Here is a 20,923-nt window from a genome sequence, read left to right on the forward strand (position 1 = left end):
TGGATCCTTGTCTCGCCACCTTCCAACTCCACTGTAACTGGTTGTAGATGTGTCTATGCCATCAAAAGAGCTCCTGACAACTCTATTTTGAAATGTAAAGCCAGACTTGTGGCCAAAGGCTATCATCAACAAGGTATGGACTTTGGTGAAATCTTTCGTCTAGTGATCAAACCACCAATATCCGAACTGTTTTGACTATTGCACTATCACGCGGGTGGTACTTGAGGCAGTTTGACTTTAATAATGCCTTTTATAGCGGAGATTTAGATGAAACTGTTCTCATGCACTAACCACAGGTTTTGAAGCATCTAACACTTCTCTTGTTTGCAAGCTTAGTAGGACCATTTATGGCCCAAAATAATCTCCAAGGGCATGGTACACTAAGCTTCGAAATACATTTTCTAAGTTTGGCTTTAGTCCTACCCGTGCCGATCCCTTTTTGTTTGCTAGAATTACTAAAACTTCCACTATTTTTATATCTTAGCCTACGTTGATGACATAGTTATTATAGGAAACAATATTTTAGAAGTCAATCAACTCATTTCTAATCTGAATCATTTATTTATTTTTTTAAAGGATTTAGGGACTTTATACTATTTTCTTGGTTTAGAGATACATGCTTTGTCTGATAATGAATTACAAATTTCTCAACAAAGATATATTAAAGATCTTCTTGGGTTACACCCATGATATCTACTTTGAATCTCACTGTCATAGGTTCTGATTTATTTAAAGATGCAACCCTTTATAGGTCCATAGTTGGAGAACTTCAGTATGCTACTCTCACACCACATCTAGAGCTCTCTTTTGTTGTAAATCAAGTTCGTCAATTTATGCATAGGCCTCTTCAACAACATTATTGGCTAGTTGTCAAGAGAATTTTGAGATACTTATCAGGTGTATCTTCCTATGATATTAAATTTCAAAAAGTGCTGATTATACGATTTTTGCTTTTGCAAATTTAGATTGGGCCGATGATCTTGATGCATGATAAGCGGTCCACAAGTGGCTATTGTGTATTTGTGGGATCCAATCTAGTTATTTGGTCTAGCCAGAAGCAAGCATTTGTGAGTAGATCCTCTAATAAGGCTGAGTTTCAATGTCTGGCAGATGTGGCAGCAGAGATAGTTTGGCAAGTTCTTTACCGTTGGGTTTACCGTAAAAAAAAATTTGACGATAACTCAATTAATGAAACGATGTATTTTGGTAACCCGCAATGATTTTTTGTCGGAATTTTCTGATGGTAAAAGGGGTATAAATTCAAATCACGAACTTCTTTTCCCTCATTCGAATCCTCACCGTCATCACCATCCCTCTCTCTCTTTGTTGCGTTCCATCACCATCATCTGCCGCTGTCGCCGAGACTACCTTCGTCGCCACCCCCTCTCCCATCACCGTCAACTCTCTCTCTCTCTCTCTCTCTCTCTCTCTCTCTCTCCACCATCTGCTGCCCCTGCAACTTTAGCGACCAAGGCTGCAACATATACCTCTTCCATTATTTCTTGTTCTGTTTTTCATTACAGGTTCTTGAGCAACTCTTTTCCAATTCCTTTAATTTTAGTTTAATTTAGTTTAAGTTTGAGTAGAATTTCAATTTTAATTTTGAATCAGTTTCAAATCTAGTGGATTTAGTTTTCTAATCTTAGTGGATTTAGGTTGATTAATTTAGGTTAGATTTAATACATTAGGTTTTAAATTGTTGAAGTATTTGAAATTCTCTAATTTTGTTATTTGCTGCATTGATGACTGTTTTGTTAAGAAATTATTGTTGAGATTGTTTGCTAATTATTTAATTTTAGTTTAGTTTAGTTTAGGTTCGATTAGAATTTCAATTTTGATTTTGAATCAGTTTCAAAGTTAGTTCAGTTTAGTTTTCTAATCTTAGTGGAATTAGGTTAATTAAGTTAGGTTAGATTTAATACATTAGGTTTTGAATTATTGAAGTATTTGAAATTGTCTAATTGTGTTGATTGTTGCGTTGATGACTGTTTTGTTGAGAAATTATTGTTGAGATTGTTTAATAATTGTTTAATTTTAGTTGAATTTAGTTTAGATTTGATTAGAATTTCAATAATTTTGAATTAGTTTCAAAGTTAGTTCACTTTATTTTTCTAATCTTAGTGGATTTAGGTTGATTAAATTAGGTTAGATTTAATACATTAAGTTTTGAATTGTTGAAGTGTTTGAAATTATCCAATTGTGTTAACTGTTGCATTGATGACTATTTTGCTGAGAAATTATTGCTGGGATTGTTTGATAATTGTTTATTTGCAGACATGTCGATAGGTAGAGGTGCTGCGGATCAGGTTACTGGTCAGAGTCGTAGTCGTGGTCGAGGTAGAGGGAGGGTTTCTTTCGGTACCCCCAGGACCTCTGGATCCTCTTGTTCTACTCCGACCACCCCGATGACGCCACAGATTGAGGGTTTAGTGGACTAGCCATTCATCATAGTCCCTAACCCCAACTTTGTGCCTCCATCTATGGTGACGATGCTGCCTTCTACCGCTCAGCAGCCCGCATCCACGACGCCGTCTCCAGCGACGAATGCTGCGTCCCCGGAGTCCAGCCGCAGAGGTGAGGCAGCGGCTGATACCCCTCTACCATCTCTCATTGTACGGTTGAAGATTTGGCCTGATGGCAGTATGGGACAAGTATCACATTGAGTCTCATATATTTTCTGTTTATGATTATCGCTGAAACTGCTTGAAAATTAATTCTAATTTAGTGGATTTAGGTTTGAATACTGGTTAGTATTTTTAACTTTCAATGATTATAATTAACTTTGTTGCTTTAAAATTCCTAAAAATTGATTCCTATCTAGTGGATTTAGGTTGACTCTATTTGCTTGATTACTGTTTCCTGTTTCAGTGATTAACTTTGTTGCTGAAAGTTTCTAAAAATTGATTCCTATCTAGTGGATTTAGGTTGATTTGGTTGTCTAGTTAGCATTTTTAAATTTCAATGATTATGATTAACTTTATTGCTGAAAGTTTTTGAAAATTGATTCCTATTTAGTGGATTTAGTTTGAAATGGTTGCCTGGTTATTATTTTAAGTTTTAACGATTATGATTAACTTTGTTGCTGAAAGTTTCTGAAGACTAAGGCCAGATCGTCTAAGTATACTGGCGGCTCAGTGACCTTCATGAAAATTAAAACTAGGTTGGTATGTAAAGTGACTTTGATTTTGTTAATAACTTAGTTATATTCTTCTGCATATCATTACTAGGCATCTTAATCATATTGTTTTAAAGCAACATGTGTAGTCGAAGTCGTTGGATCATGAGACGACGTTGGCAGAGACATTCAAGTACACCCACACGCTGAAGGAGAACAAAGAGAAATTTGCTGATCAGCAGTTTTAGGAATATTATATGAGTAAACATACATCTGATTATCTTCTGCTATAAATCATTAGAGATTAACTATATATCTGTTGTACTAATCATAATAAATTGTGTTAATTACACAGAAGTTCTACACACAGAGATCAAACTAGAGGTTGCGACTCAGCAATCTCAGCAAGGTGGGGAGGACACCATCGATGGCTCTGCAGCTTTAGGTGTCGATCCCAATGTGGTTTGGTACGAGACCGCCTCAGCGCCGTACAAGAACTGCATATACGGGATAGGGTCGTTCTTCACTAGTAGCCTCTGTACCTCTACGTTGAGGCCGTTGTCAGGCTCCGCCACCACTCGAGCCGTCGAGCCCGAGGAAGACATGGATTTGAGGCTGCAGGTGCAGAGCTCAAACGCAGCCTTCAGTAGTAGGCTCAGGAGCTTAACGATTATCGGGAGAGGTACCAGGAGATCCTCAACGTCTACGGATGAGCTCAGGCTGGAGTGGAGGGAGTCGCTGGAGTGGATGTATGGAGGCTCAGATGGAGGTGTACCAGGCTAGATGCACGCCACTGGCATCGATATTTTTGGTGGCATACGGACATCACCGGCTTCTGCGCCGCCAACTCAGAGCCACGGGACCGACGACGACGACGACTAGTTGGATCTATTGTTATTAGCTTTTCGTTTTATTGTTTCATTATATTTATTTGATGTACTTGACTTTTTATTTATTTGAACATTTATTATTTATTTTAAATAATTTTTTTTTTCATTATTTATGAATGGACCACTAATTATGTGAAAAAAATTCAAAATTAAAATTGACTATTTATTTAAAATAAAAAAAGTTGACATTACCGTCGGAATTACTGTAGGAATAATCTGATAGTAATAGTGCGTGAAACAACATTTTTGGTGCCAAGAATACCGTAAAAAAAATTCGTCAGTGACCAATTAGTTTTCCGAGCTGATAATCTGTCGCAAAATCTGATGGTAATCACCGTCGGACGAAAACATTCTAACAGTAAACATTTACCGACAAAGTTTATATCGTCTACGGATTTTATTCATTTTTCCGACGATAAATCCGACAGTACTCAGTGTTTTTCTTGTAGTGATGCCACAACTCCAATTGCTCCCATAGTGTTTTGTGTCAATCTTAGTGTCATTTTTTTGGCTACCAATTCAGTTCTACATAGTCAAAGCAAATATTTTAACGTAAATTTACATTTTGTTAGAGATAAAGTCAACAAAAAAGAACTTTTATCTCTCAAGTGGCTGATATTCTAACAAGGTTTCTTTCATTTGGTGCCTTTGATAGATTCAAAAACAAACTCAGATTTCAATAATTAGAACTTATGAGTTTGAGGGAGTGTTTTATAGAATTTTTGCAAATCCAAATGGTTTGATATCTAGTGATTTGGGAACGAAACCTACTCCTCTTTATGAGTACCAGTTCTCGAAAGTGTATCAAACATTCATTTCATTGGACAAAATAATAAAAAAAATCTGAAAGAAAAGCAAACTAAATTTGAAAATAAAAATGACTGGAACTGAATGAAATAACATTGAATTTAAATAAAGTAATAAACTGTCTTCGACAAGATCGAAGTACTTTGAAATCGAAAACAAAGTGTTGAATCTTAAAAGAAAATGGAAAGAATAAACTTGCTGGAAAGATAAATTTGCAAGAAAAATAAAGATTACAGGAAATTTAAATAAAATTTAAAAGACATGAAAGGAACCCTACAGAAAAAAAAGCTCTTAGCAAACTCAGGAATTCGCTGGGGATATGAGTGTGCGAGAGTGTTTTCTGATTCGAGATTCCAACCCTTTTTTCTTTGAACCTTCACTTATTTATAAGAGTTTTCGACCAATCAAATTCAAACATAACTCCCACTGCATTAATCTTTGAGTAACTTTTCCCCTTTTTTTTTTGCACGATATGGGTAACTGTCATTAATTAGCTTCACTTATCAACTTCTTCATTTCTTCGATTACTTCATTCTTTCTTGATGAGTCCTTACCTATCGAAATTCATTCCCTTATCGATATGTCATCCTCAATAATCCCCATGGAGCAAGTTTCTACTTCGAAGCTCAAAACTTATTTATTTTCAACTAACAAATTGCCCCTTTAGGATTGATGTGTCTATCGAGCTATTAGAAAAAAGCGTTCAATCCTATTTTTTCTTAAGAATTTTAAGACCCATAACTAGACAATTAATTCAGACACGGCTCATTAACTTTCCACGTTTCCATTATTTCAAAAGTAACATCCATGAAGACCCATTTCCCTATTAATTACTATATTCTCTCTCTTCTTTAATCGTGGCTTGTCAAAAAAGTTTCTTCATTTTCAAAATTTGAAAATTTTCTCAAAAACCCCTTTATAAACCATTCATCTCCACATTTTCATTCTTCCTTTTCAATCTCTTCTTCCTCCAATAGCTATGCCAATCTTTTCCTCAAATTTTTTGTGCACCATTTTTCATCTGAAACCAAATTAACACTTATTTCTTTTCATTTCCGATGTCAATGGCTTCTTCTAAAACCCCAGAAGACAAACAGGTTATGACTGAAACTTTTGAGCAGTCTAACTTGAAGATACTGTCACGATTCAATGACACTGTCATTGAAGACCCTGAGAATATTACAAATGACAAAAGAATCCTTTTTTCTTTTACTATCAAATATGATACTTGCTATTTTGTTAGTCCTTTGCAAACCCTAGAATAAGCCAAGAAAAACGCCCATTACTTTCCAACTGCCAATAGAGAAGATGTTCTTATTAAATGAAACTTCTTCATAGCACCCTTTATTGATGGCAAAAAACCTTTCTGAAACAATCCCAAAGTCTCCTTCAAGACTGCCGATTTCCTCACTTAGTACCAAAGACTCGAACTTGTAAAATGCGAAGCTTGGAGAGGACAAGGTATACATGAACTCCTTCGCCTTTCTCATTTTACACCAACTACTTATCATTGGATGATTGGTGTTGCGCTCTATTTTTGGAACAAGACTACAAACAATTTTCACCTCCCTTGTGGAATGGTTTGTCCCATACTATTCGATGTAGCTGCCATCACTGGACTTTTGATGGACAAACCTGTAGGTACATTCGATATGAAGCCCACCAAATCCTATAACATTGTCCAAATGAACTCTTATGGAGACTTTATTAAACACAATATGGGTAAAGAAGATAGTCCTATTACGGAAAATGAAAGCGTAGCCTTCTTGTACTATTGGCTAAATGCTATTGTCTTCTGCTCGAGAAGTATCTCGATGCAAAAACTATTTATCCCATTGGCCGCCTTACTTCATGAAGGGCCCAAGTTCAATCTGGCTAAATTACTCTTAGAAAATCTATATGATGAATTGGGACAACTAGTCGATAGTCTTCAAAAGAAGTCTTCGATCTGTGCATCTCCTTTGGCTTCTACAACTTTGGCTAAATGCCATTTTTAAAAAACGCATGACACAAGAAGGAATTACAACTTTAGAAAAGCAAAGCATTGAGGGTTTTTGATTAGTTACCCTTCAACCAAATTTCAAAGATGCACATTGATAAGCGGATAATTTATACCCTTTTTGGCATTGTTTTTACATAGTTTTTAGTATGTTTTAGTTAGTTTTTATTATATTTTTATTAGTTTTTATAAAAAAATTACAATTCTGGACTTTACTATGAATTTTTATATTTTTCAGTGATTTCAGGTATTTTCTGGCTGAAATTGAGGGACCTGAGCAAAAATCTTATTCAGAGGCTGAAAAAGGACTGCAGATGCTGTTGGATTCTGACCCTCTTGCACTCGAAGTGGATTTTCTGGAGCTAAAGAAACCCAATTGGCGCATTTTCAATTACGTTGGAAAGTAGACATTCTGGGCTTTCCAGCAATATATAATAGTCCATACTTTGCCCGAGATTTGATGGCCCAAACTAGCATCCAAACGCACACCAAGGATTTCTGGCGTAAAATGCCAGAACTGGCACCAAAACTGGCGTAAAATGCCCAAACTGGTACCCAAGCTGGCGTTTAACTCCAAGAACATCCTATGCACATGAAAGCTTCAATGCTCAGCCCAAGCACACACCAAGTGGGCCCCGGAAGTAGATTTCTGCACTATCTGCACTTAGTTACTCATTTTTCTGTAAACCTAGGTTACTAGTTTAGTATAAAAACTACTTTTAGAGATTTATTTCATATCTTGAATCACCTTTACATGCTATTGTTCACGTTTGGAGGCTGGCCTCACGACCATGCCTAGACCTCTTTCACTTATGTATTTTTTTACGGTGGAGTTTCTACACCCCATAGATTAAGGTGTGGAGCTCTACTGTTCTTCATAAATTAATACAAGTACTATTATTTTTCTTTCAATTCACGCCTACTTCTTCTCCAAGATAGACTCTTGTACTTAATTCAGTTAAGTCAGAATGAAGGGGTGACCCGTGACCATCACCCACTATCTTCGTTACTCACTTAGCCAAGATCCGCGTGCCTGACAACCACAAGCGGTCTACATGATGTTCAACGTAGTCATTGGACGACAGCCGGAGTATATTCTCTTGGGTATCTAATACACAGACCGAGTCCGTGAGATTAGTATCTTCGTGGTATAGACTAGAACCATTGGCAGCATTCCTGAGATCCGGAAAGTCTAAACCTTGTCTGTGGTATTCCGAGTAGGATCTGGGAAGGGATGACTGTGACGAGCTTCAAACCTGCGAATGTTGGGCGCAGTGACAGTGTGCAAAAGGATAAGGGTCCTATTCCGACGCTAGCGGGAACCGACAGATGATTAGCCGTGCGGTAGCTGTACATGATATTTTTCATCCGAGACGAGAAAACCGACGGTTGATTAGCCGTACAGAGATCGTACCTGGTATTTTTCATCCGAGAGGATCATACAGCTTGCCATGGAAGGGAGCACGCATAATTGGAAGAAGGCAATAGGAAAGCAGAGGTTCAGAAGCAACAAAGCATCTCCAAACGCTTATCTGAAATTCCCACCAATGAATTACATAAGTAACTTTATCTTATTTTATGTTTTATTTATCTTTTAATTATCAAAACCTCATAACCATTTGAATCCGCCTGACTGAGATTTACATGATGACCATAGCTTGCTTCAAGCCGACAATCTCCGTGGGATCGACCCTTACTCACGTAAGGTATTACTTGGACGACCCAGTGCACTTGCTGGTTAGTTGTACAGAGTTGTGAAAAGTGTGAATCACGATTTCGTGCACCAAGTTTTTGGCGCCGTTGCCGGGGATTGTTCGAGTTTGAACAACTGACGGTTCATCTTGTTGCTTAGATTGGGTAATTTTATTTTATGTTTAAGCTTTTTATTTTTATTTTCGAAAAATCATTCAAAAAAAATAAAAATATTTAGTTTTCTAAAAATTCATCAAAATTTTTAAGAATGAATTCCATCTTCGAGCTTCATGATGGTATGTTAAAGCTTGGCTGGCTATTAAGCCATGTCTAATCGTTTGGACCGAAGCTTTAACTTATCATGTTCATTGGATTGTTGTATGTAATTGTTATGCTAAAGCTTGGCTGGCCATCTGGCCATTCTAACTCTGTTGGACCGAAACTTTAGAATAACATTGCATCAGCTTTGGGATTCTCATTTATAATTCTATGTTAAAGCTTGCTGGCCATTGGTCATGTCTAACTCTTTTGGACCGGAGCTTTAGACTAACACTACATGAATCCTGGAATTCTTAATAAAAATTTTTGAATTTCTTTATTTCCTTTTCCAAAATAATTTTGAAAAATATACAAAAATATAAAAAAAATAATAAAATCATAAAACCAAAAAAGTTTTTGTTTCTTGTTTGAGTCTTGTGTCAAATTTTAAGTTTGGTGTCAATTGCATATTTTTAATTTTTCTTTAATTTTCGAAAACTCATGCATTGTGTTATTTCTTGATCTTCAAGTTGTTCTTGATGATTTTCTTTGTTTAATCTTGTGATTTTCATGTTTTATGTTTTTTGTTGTTTTTAATATGCATTTTCGAATTCATTGTGTCTAAACATTAAAAATTTTTAAGTTTGGTGTCTTGCATGTGTTTCTTTTCTTAAAAATTTTTCAAAAAAATATGTTCTTGATATTCATCATGATCTTCAAAGTGTTCTTGGTGTTCATCTTGACATTCAAAGTGTTCTTGCATGTATTATTTGTTTTGATTCATAATTTTTATGTCATGTGTCATTTTGTTGTTTTTATCTCTTCTCATTAAAAATTCAAAAATAAAAAAAATATCTTTCCCTTATTCTTCTCATAAATTTCGAAAATTTTGAGTTGACTTGGTAAAAAAAATTTAAAATTTAGTTGTTTCTTATTAGTCAAGTCAAAATTTCAATTTAAAAACTTTATCTTTTCAAAAATCTTTTTCAAAAATCAAATCTTTTTCATTTTTCTTCTTAATATTTTCGAAAACTTTAAAATTAATTTTCAAAATCTTTTTCTTATTTTTATTTCAAATTTTCGAAAATCTTACTAACATTTAATGTTTTGATTCAAAAATTTCAAGTTTGTTACTTTCTTATTAAGAAAGGTTCTATCTTTAAATCCTAGAATCATATCTTTTAATTTCTTGTTAGTTAAGTCATCAACTTTAATTTGAAAATCAAATCTTTTTAATTTCCTTTTCAATCTTTTTCAAAATAAATTTGAAATCATATCTTTTTCAAAATTTTAATTTCAAAATCTTTTTCTAACTTCTTATCTTTTTAAAATATAGTTTCAAATCTTTTTCAATTAACTACTTGATTTTTTTATTTTAAAAATTTACTATTTCTTATCTTTTTCAAAACTACCTAACTATTTCTCTCTCTAATTTTCGAAAATAATTAATATCTTTTTCAAAAATCTTTTAATTAACTAATTGTTCTAATTTTATTTTATTTCGTTTAATAAATTCGAATTCTAACCAATAATTAAAATAAAAACAAAAATATTTTTCTTTTCCTTTAAACTAATATTCGAATTCTCTCCCTCTCTTCTCTTTCTATTTATTTTATTTAATTACTAACACTTCTCTTCTACTCATAAATTCGAACCCTCTCCCTCTCTCTGTGTTCGAATTTTTCTTATTCTCACTCTACTTCATTCTTCTATTCTTCTACTCACATAAAGGAATCTCTATACTGTGACATAGAGGATTCCTCTTCTTTTCTGTTCTCTTCTTTTTCATATGAGCAGGAACAAGGATAAATATATTCTTGTTGAAACTGATCCTGAACTTGAAAGGACTCTGAAGAGGAAGCTAAGAGAAGCTAAGGCACAACTCTCTGGAGAGGACCTTATAGAAATTTTCAAAAAAGAAGAAGACATGGCAGCCGAACACAACAACAATGGTGGAGATGCAAGGAAGATGCTTGGTGACTTTACTGCACCATCTTCTGACTTCTATGGAAGAAGCATCTCAATTCCTACAATTGGAGCAAACAACTTTGAGCTTAAGCCTCAATTAGTTTCTCTAATGCAGCAGAATTGCAAGTTTCATGGACTTCCATTGGAAGATCCTCATCAATTCTTAGCTGAATGCTTGTAAATCTGTGACACTGTTAAGATCAATGGGGTTAATCCTGAAGTCTACAAACTTATGCTTTTCCCCTTTGCTGTAAGAGATAGAGCTAGGATATGGTTGGACTCACAACCTAAAGAAAGCCTGAACTCTTGAAAAAAGTTGGTCAATGCTTTCTTGGCAAAATTCTTTCCACCTCAAAAGATGAGCAAGCTTAGAGTGGAAGTCCAAACCTTCAGATAGAAGGAAGGTGAATCCCTCTATGAAGCTTGGAAAAGATACAAGCAATTGATCAGAAGGTGTCCTTCTGATACGCTTTCAGAATTGAGCATCTTATGTATATTCTATGATGGTCTGTCTGAATTGTCCAAGATGTCATTGGACCACTCTACTGGTGGATCTCTTCATCTGAAGAAGACGCCTGAAGAAGCCCAGGAACTCATTGAAATGATTGCAAATAACCAGTTCATGTACACTTCTGAAAGAAATCCTGTGAATAATGGGATGATTCAGAAGAAAGGAGTTCTTGAGATTGATACTCTGAATGCCATATTGGCTCAGAATAAAATATTAACTCAGAAAGTCAATATGATTTCTCAGAATCTGACTGGATTGCAAGCTGCATCCAGCAGTACCAAAGAATCCTCCTCTGAAGGAGAAGCTTATGACCTTGAGAATCCTGGAATGGAAGAGGTGAATTATATGGAAGAATCCTATGAAAACACCTACAATCCTTCATGGAAGAATCATCTTAATTTCTCATGGAAGGATCAGCAGAAGCCTAATCAAGGCTTCAATAATAATAATAATGGTGGGAGAATTCGGTTTGGCAATAGCAAGTCTTTTCCATCATCATCTCAGCAACAGACAGAGAAGTCTAGGCAGAGCCTCTCTGACTTAGCAACCATAGTCTCTGATCTAACTAAGAACACTCACAGTTTCATGACTGAAACAAGGTCATCCATTAGAAATCTGGAGGCACAAGTGGGTCAGCTGAGTAAAAGAGTTACTGAACTCCCTCTAAGTACTCTCCCAAGCAATACAGAAGAGAATCCAAAGAGAGAATGCAAGGCCATCAATATGTCCAACATAGCCAAACCTGGAGAGGAGGGAAAGGCAGTGATTCCAGTGAGGAAGACCTCAATGGACGTCCACTGGCCACTAAGGAGTTCCCTAATGAGGAACCAAAGGAATCTGAGGCTCATACAGAGACCATAAAAATTCTACTGAACTTTCTGTTGCCATTCATGAGCTCTGATGAGTATTCTTCCTCTGAAGAGGATGAAGACATTAATGAAGAGCAAGTTGCTCTGTATCTAGGAGCAATCATGAAGCTAAATGCCAAGCTATTTGGTAATGAGACTTGGGAGGATGAACCTCCATTGCTCATCAATGAACTAAATGCCTTGGCTCAACTGAAATTTCCTCAGAAGAAACCGGATCCCGGAAAGTTCTTAATACCTTGTACCATAGGCACCATGGCCTTTGAGAAGGCTCTGTGTGACCTGGAGTCAGGAATAAACCTTATGCCACTCTCTGTAATAGAGAAACTAGGGATCTTTGAGGTACAAGCTGCAAGATTCTCACTAGAACTGGCAGACAAATCAAGAAAATAGGCTTATGAACGTGTAGAGGATGTCTTAGTAAAGGTTGAAGGCCTGTACATCCCTGCTGATTTCATAATCCTAGACACTGGGAAGGATGAGGATGAATCCATTATCCTTGAAAGACCCTTCCTAGCCACAGCAAAAGCTGTAATTGATGTGGACAGAGGAGAGTTAGTCCTTCAATTGAATGAGGACTACCTTGTGCTTAAGGCTCAAGGATCTTCTTCTGTAACCATGGAGAGGAAGCATGAAAAGCTTCTCTCAATACAGAGTTAAACAGAGCCCCCACACTCAACTTCTAAGTTTGGTGTTGGGAGGCCACCATTAAGCTCTGAGTCTCTGTGAAGCTCTCTAAGAGCTCAATGTCAAGCTATTGAAATTAAAGAAGCGCTTATTGGGAGGCAACCCAATGTTATTTAATTATATTTGTTTTGTTTTACATTGTCATTTTATGTTTTCTTTAGGTAGATGATCATGTGGAGTCACAAAAACAACTGCAGAATTAAGGCGGAATCAGAAACAGCATGAAAAATAGAACACCCTGGAGGACAGGCTTACTGGCATTTAAATGCCAGTAAGGATAGCAGAATGGGCGTTTAACGCCTAGTCTGGCAGCATTCTGGGCATTAAATGCCAGAATTGGCAGGCACACTAGCGTTTAATGCCAGAAAAGGGTATCTGGCTGAAGGCTGGCATTAAACGCCAGAGTAGGCAGACAGACTAGCGTTTAACGCCAGAAAGGGGCATCACACTGGCGTTTAACGCCAGAAAAGGTAGCAGAGCTGGCGTTAAACGCCAGAATTGGCACACAGTGGGCGTTTAAACGCCAGAATGGTGCAGGGACCCATATTCCTTGACATCTCAGGATCTGTGGACCCCACAGGATCCCCACCTACCACACCTCTCCTTCTCTCCTCTTCACATCTTTCCATATCACTCTTCCCCAAACACCCTTGACCAATCCAATCACCACCTCTTCTCCAAACACCATTCACCTATCAAATCCTACTCTCTTCCCCATAATCTCTTCACCACTCACATCCATCCATCATAAAACCCCACCTACCTCACCATTCAAATTCAAACCATTTCCCTCCCAAACCCAACCCCTCATACACAAACCCCCTCTCTCTCTCTTACCCTATAAATACCCCTGCTCACCACCTTCATTTTCACACATCATACACACTAACACCCCCTTGGCCGAATCCATTCCTCCCTTCCATCTCCTCCATTCTTTCTTCTTTTTCAGTCCGGAAACTATAAGGTTGGCATTCAACTTGCCAATAATAAGAGGAGATCCTCATCCTTTCACTAGAAGAGTCAACTTTGATCAAAGGTTGGACCAAGTCCTCATGGACATCTGTGTGGAAGGAGCTCAATGGAAGAGAGACTCAAGAGGCAAGCCGGTTCAATTGAGAAGGCCTAACCTCAAACCCGTGGCTAGGGGATGGTTGGAGTTCATCCAATGCTCTATCATTTCCACTAGCAACCGGTCTGAAGTTACTGTGGACCGGGCTATCATGATCCATAGTATCATGATTGGAGAGGAAGTAGAAGTTTATGAGATCATATCTCTAGAACTATACAAGGTGGCTGACAAGCCCTCCACTTTGGCAAGGTTAGCCTTTCCTCATCTCATTTGTCACCTATGCAATTCAGCTGGAGTTGTCATAGAGGAAGATATCCTCATTGAAGAGGACAAGCCCATCACTAAGAAGAGGATAGAGCAAATAAGAGAGCCAACTCATGGACCTCAACAAGAGCATGAGGAAGTTCCTCATCAAGAAATCCTTGAGATGCCTCAAGGGATGCATTTCCCTCCACACAACTATTGGGAGCAACTCAACACCTCTTTAGGAGATTTGAGTTCCAACATGGAGCAACTAAGAATGGAGCACCAAGAGCACTCCATCATCCTCCATAAAATCAGAGAGGACCAAAAGGCCATGAAAGAGGAGCAACAAAGGCAAGGAAGAGACATAGAGGAGTTAAAGCATTCCATAGGATCTTCAAGAGGAAGAACTAGCCGCCATCACTAAGGTGGACCCGTTCTTTAATTTCCTTGTTCTTATTTTTCTATTTTTTGTTCTTATGCTTTATGTTTTGTCTATGTTTGTGTCTTCATTACATGATCATTAGTGTTTAGTGTTTATATCTTAAAGCTATGAATGATTCGATGAATCCCTCACCTTTCTTAAATAAAAAATGTTTTTAATTGCAAAAGAACAAGAAGTGCATGATTTCGAATTCTATCTTGAAGTTAGCTTAATTATTTTGATGTGGTGGCAATACTTTTTGTTTTCTGAATGAATGCTTGAACAGTACATATTTTTGATAGTGAAGATTATGAATGTTAAAATTGTTGGCTCTTGAAAGAATAATGAAAAAAGAGAAATGTTATTGATAATCTGAAAAATCATAAAAATTAATTCTTGAAGCAAGAAAAAGCAGTGAAAAAGCAAAAGCTTGCGAAAAAAAAAGTGGCGAAAAATAAAAGAAAAAGAAAGAAAAAGAAAAAGCAAGCAGAAAAAGCCAATAACCCTTTAAACCAAAAGGCAAGGAAAAAAAGGATCCAAGGCTTTGAGCATTAATGGATAGGAGGGCCCAAAGGAATAAAATCCTGGTCTAAGCGGCTAAATCAAGCTGTCCCTAACCATGTGCCTGTGGCGTGAAGGTGTCAAGTGAAAAGCTTGAGACTGAGCGGTTAAAGTCGTGGTCCAAAGCAAAAAGAGTGTGCTTAAGAACTCTGGGCACCTCTAACTGGGGACTCTAGCAAAGCTAAGTCACAATCTGAAAAGGTTCACCCAGTTATGTGTCTGTGGCATTTATGTATCCGGTGGTAATATGGGAAAACAAAATGCTTAGGGTCACGGCCAAGACTCATAAAGTAGCTGTGTTCAAGAATCAACATACTAAACTAGGAGAATCAATAACACTATCTGAATTCTGAGTTCCTATGGATGCCAATCATTCTGAACTTCAAAGGATAAAGTGAGATGCCAAAACTGTTCACAAGCAAAAAGCTACTAGCCCCGCTCATCTAACTGAGACTAATCTTCATTGACACTTTTGAAACTTATTGCATATTCTCTTCTTTTTATCCTATTTTGTTTTTAGTTGCTTGGGGACAAGCAACAATTTAAGTTTGGTGTTGTGATGAGCGGATAATTTATACCATTTTTGGCATTGTTTTTACATAGTTTTTAGTATGTTTTAGTTAGTTTTTATTATATTTTTATTAGTTTTTATGCAAAAATCACAATTCTGGACTTTACTATGAGTTTGTGTATTTTTTTGTGATTTCAGGTATTTTCTGGCTGAAATTGAGGGACTTGAGCAAAAATCTGATTCAGAGGCTGAAAAAGGACTGCAGATGCTGTTGGATTCTAACCCTCCTTCACTCGAAGTGGATTTTCTGGAGCTACAGAAGCCCAATTGGCGAACTCTCAATTGCGTTGGAAAGTAGACATCCTAGCTTTCCAGAAATATATAATAGTCTATACTTTGCCCGAGATTTGATGGCCCAAATTGGCGTCCAAACGCACACCAAGGATTTCTAGCGTAAAACACCAAAACTGGCACCAAAACTGGCATAAAACGCCCAAACTGGCACCCAATCTGGCGTTTAACTCCAAGAACAGCCTATGCACGTGAAAGCTTCAATGCTCAGCCCAAGCACACACCAAGTGGGCCCTGGAAGTGGATTTCTGCACTATCTGCACTTAGTTACTCATTTTTCTGTAAACCTAGGTTACTAGTTTAGTATAAAAACTACTTTTAGAGATTTATTTCATATCTTGAATCACCTTTACATGCTATTGTTCATGTTTGGAGGCTGGCCTCACAGCCATGCCTAGACCTCTTTCACTTATGTATTTTCTACGGTGGAGTTTCTACACCCCATAGATTAAGGTGTGGAGCTCTGCTGTTCTTCATGAATTAATGCAAGTACTATTGTTTTTCTTTTAATTCACGCCTACTTCTTCTCCAAGATATACTCTTGTACTTAATTCAGTTAAGTCAGAATAAAGGGGTGACCCGTGACCATCACCTACTATCTTCGTTACTCGCTTAGCCAAGATTCGCGTGCCTAACAACCACAAGCGGTCTACATGATGTTCAACGTAGTCATTGGACGACAGTCGGAGTATATTCTCTTGGATATCTAATACACGGACCGAGTCCGTGAGATTAGTATCCTCGTGGTATAGGCTAGAACCATTGACAGCATTCCTGAGATCCAAAAAGTCTAAACATTGTCTGTGGTATTCCGAGTAGGATCTGGGAAGGGATGACTGTGACGAGCTTCAAACCTGCGAATGTTGGGCGCAGTGACAGTGTGCAAAAGGATAAGGGTCCTATTCCGACGCTAGCGGGAACCGACAGATGATTAGCCGTGCGGTAGCTGTATATGGTATTTTTCATCCGAGACGAGAAATCCAACAGTTGATTAGCCGTACAGAGATCGTACCTGGTATTTTTCATCCGAGAGGATCATACAGCTTTCCATGGAAGGGAGCACGCATGATTGGAAGAAGGCAATAGCAAAGCAGAGGTTCAGAAGCAACGAAACATCTCCAAACGCTTATTTGAAATTCCCACCAATGAATTACATAAGTAACTTTATCTTATTTTATGTTTTATTTATCTTTTAATTATCAAAACCTCATAACCATTTGAATTCGCCTGACTGAGATTTACAAGATGACCATAGCTTGCTTCAAGCCGACAATCTCCGTGGGATCGACCTTTACTCACGTAAGGTATTACTTGGACGACCCAGTGCACTTGCTGGTTAGTTGTGCGGAGTTGTGAAAAGTGTGAATCACGATTTCGTGCCCCATACATTCAACTGAAAAGCTCTTTTGGAAAGCATTCTCAAAATTCCATTCATGCAAAAATTTTCGAACTGAGGAGTTAATGCTTGCCCCCTTTGCAAATCAAAGATGTGGGCCATCTTGGTTCCAATGCCTCCTTTTCTCCAATTATGATCACAATATTTTGAACAACATTATTTGGGCTCTTTCCTTGCTATTCGGGTGTTCCCGACGGGAATCCCATAATATAAAAATGAACATTTCAAGTGACCCTCCATTCCCCCCATTATGTTGCTAGACAAATGGGTTTTTCACAAGTTCTCACAGCTCCTTTCCCTCAGAAAGGTAAAGCTCTCTACCATATAGAATTCAAATCAAAAGAGAATGTTAAAAATTGCCTTGATATCAGTGACAAAAATCGAAGCCATTACTCTCATCTGCCTTTTGTTTACAGTGACTTTTTTGCTACTAAATATTTTGTTGAATGGTGGAATAATTATTATTATTATTCTCGATATCCTTCACTGGATGAAATAAAGAAAGGCTCGATTAAGTCCCCTCCGACTGTTTCTGAGGCATCCCCAAAGAGGGCTCAAAAAATAAAGATCGAAGTTACTGAAACCTCAAAACAACAAAAATAAAAGGCGCAAAAAACTTCCACCAAGATTACCAAATCAACAAAGGTAAAAACTTGGTTAAATTTCTCTTTTATTTATTCTTTTAGAATTCTCATATTAAACTCTAAACAGTCATCCAGCGAAAGTTCCTCCGATAAAAGCCCTCAACCTTCAAACAAACAAACTTCTTCCCATTCGAAAGATTCCTCCTCTCCTTCCAATGATTCTAATGCGAATGATTCATTGAAAATTTCTTCTCCATTTTTGCACCTCAAACCCAGAAGGTCTATCAAGGTATATTTATTAACTAATTCAACATTAAATTTATTGATTTTGACTTTATTTTGCTCATAGCTACTTTTATCATAACAAAGACTGGAGAAACCATTCGATCAACTCCTTCTACATCAATGGTACAAGACAACCCAAAAAAGAAGAAAGATCATCATCCAAGTTCATCATCTTCAAGTGTCAATGTAATCTCTCATTATCTACCACAAACTCAAAAAGCTCAATCACCCGTTTAGCCATAGACTACTTCCATCATCTCTCCTATCAAAGTTATCTATCCATCAGCCATCGAAGAACAAAATCCAATGGGCTCGATTGAAGAAAGATTCCTTTCATTTCAAGATGTGAATAATTCTTCTCCTTTTTCTCCTATTGATGTTAACCTTATCATCAATACTCCTTTTTCGCAAATAATTGACTCTCTAGTTCAGGAAACTGGAAAAAAAATGTCTCATCCTCAAGCTATTCTAGAGTTCCAAATTCCTTCAGATCTAACTGGTCAATCCAGGTCATCTCCTCAACAAGATTCAAAACCTAAAAAAGGGCCTTCAGCCACTATCTCTGGCCCTCCTGATGTTGAGTTAGTTGAACTCTTAGCTATAATATCCAGAATTACTCACAAGGTAGAGATACCAACTTCAATTCTAACTATGGAGGAATTGCCAGGACGAAGTCTTCTAGAAGATCTAAACCTGCAGACTTTTAAACAATTAACTTTCCTTCTTAGGCTCTTAACTCATATTGTCGATTAGTGGGTTAAACAAGATGATTTGAACAACATCTTATTTGACATTTTGAGTGCCTTTCTTGAATTCCAGGTTCCACTTCAATTTTCTAAGGTGGTGAAGAAATTTGAGAAGGTTTCTAATAACCTTTTCATTTCTCAAGACAAAATAAATGAAGTGAAGAAAGGAATGGTCAAAATCGAAGCAGAAGCTACATATATTGATGTGTCCTACCAATCAACACAAAGAATATTCAAGAAATTCGAGATCAATGTTGCCCATGCTACCAGCACTCGAGCTCGCTTAGCAAAGCATAGGGCAAAACTAGAAAAAGAGCTTGCTTTAGTTCGAGAAGAAAAAGTTACTTTGGAGGAACTTTATGTTAAAGTACAAAAGAAAAAATCAAATCTATTTCGAAGCCTTTGTGAAATGGAGAACAAATAGGCTGAGATTAAAAGAAAGTACGACAGGATGCAAGTCAAAGAAAATGACAAAATCATGGTTTTCTCTTCTTATAATGAAGAAAGAGTTCAACTTCGCTTTGAGCGGGAGGAATTATTAGAGCCTTATGTTCCAATGATTTAAAATATTCTTTTGTATAGAAACTTTCTTTCTATTATTTGTACTTCTCTTTTATATATTAAACATTACTTTCCCAGCATCGATATCGTTTTAGATATTTTCCATTTATTTACTTAACTTCATCACCCAAATTGATATTCTTAATGCGATATGTATTCACGGAATATAAATTGATTACCTAGAAAGGTCCTTCCTAATTATGGGACCACTTACCATAAAATTTTGACTTTCTTTCTATCGGTAATATAACTTTGAGAACTAATTTACCCACTTGGAAACACTTTTTTTACTCATCGATTATAAATACGAGCAATACTTTCTTTTTTATGAATGAGATTTTCGAGTGCCAAGATACATTCATTATCTAACTCATTCAATTCATCGAACATTGCATTCCAATCATCTTCAATTGGCAACTCATCTTGCCTCATTACTCTTAAGGTATTGAGGTTAATTTCTAAGGGTAATACTGCATCATGACCATAACCTAATTTATAAGGAGATGTATTCGTCGATCCTCTGGATGAATTTTGATAAGCCCATAATACTTGACTTAAAGTCTCATGCCAAGTTCAAAGTTTTTGCCCAATTTTCTTTTTAATCAAGTTAATTAAAATTTTATTTGCTGCTTCAACTTGGCCATTTGCTTGTGCGTAATATAGGGTTGAAGTTACTATAGTTATATTTCTCGATGCCTTAAAATTTCTAATATATTGGCCAGCAAACATAGTACCTTGGTTGGTGCTCAATGTTTGAGGAATTCTAAATCAATGAATTATATATTCTTCTATGAAATTAATAATTTCATTTTGACCTGCCTATACTAAAGGAACAGTTTTAGACCATTTTGTGAAATAATCAATAGCTACTAAAATACATTTATGATTCTTCAATGAAGGGGAATGAATTATTCCAATCAAATCCAAAGCCCATCCTCTAAATGACCAATGGTTTATAAACAAATGTAATTTAGAAGCAGAAATTTGTTGTATTACTCCATGCTTTTGATATTCTTGGCATGTTTTAGCATAATCAATACAATCCTTAACCATAGATGGCCAATATACTTGATCACGTCGAAGTTTCCATTTCCTTTTTTTCTCTAGCTTGATGAGCACCACATATGCCTCTATGGACTTTACCAAGAGCAATATCCTGTTCAGATTTACTTAAACACCTCGAAAGGCTTCCTTCGATATCTTTTTTATATAACTCATTGCCCATCAACACAAAATTTATTGCTTTTAATTTAACTTTCTGACTGACTCAAGTATTAGGATTTTGCAAATATTCCACAATCGGTTTCCTCGAATCATCATCATCCCATTCATCTACAACTAAAACTTCTCTTTCTTCAATAGGCACCAAAATTTGTCGAACTTTGGCCAATTTTCCTAA

The sequence above is a fragment of the Arachis hypogaea genome, chromosome 19 (genome assembly GCF_003086295.3).
Source record: "Arachis hypogaea cultivar Tifrunner chromosome 19, arahy.Tifrunner.gnm2.J5K5, whole genome shotgun sequence".
NCBI lineage: Eukaryota > Viridiplantae > Streptophyta > Magnoliopsida > Fabales > Fabaceae > Arachis > Arachis hypogaea.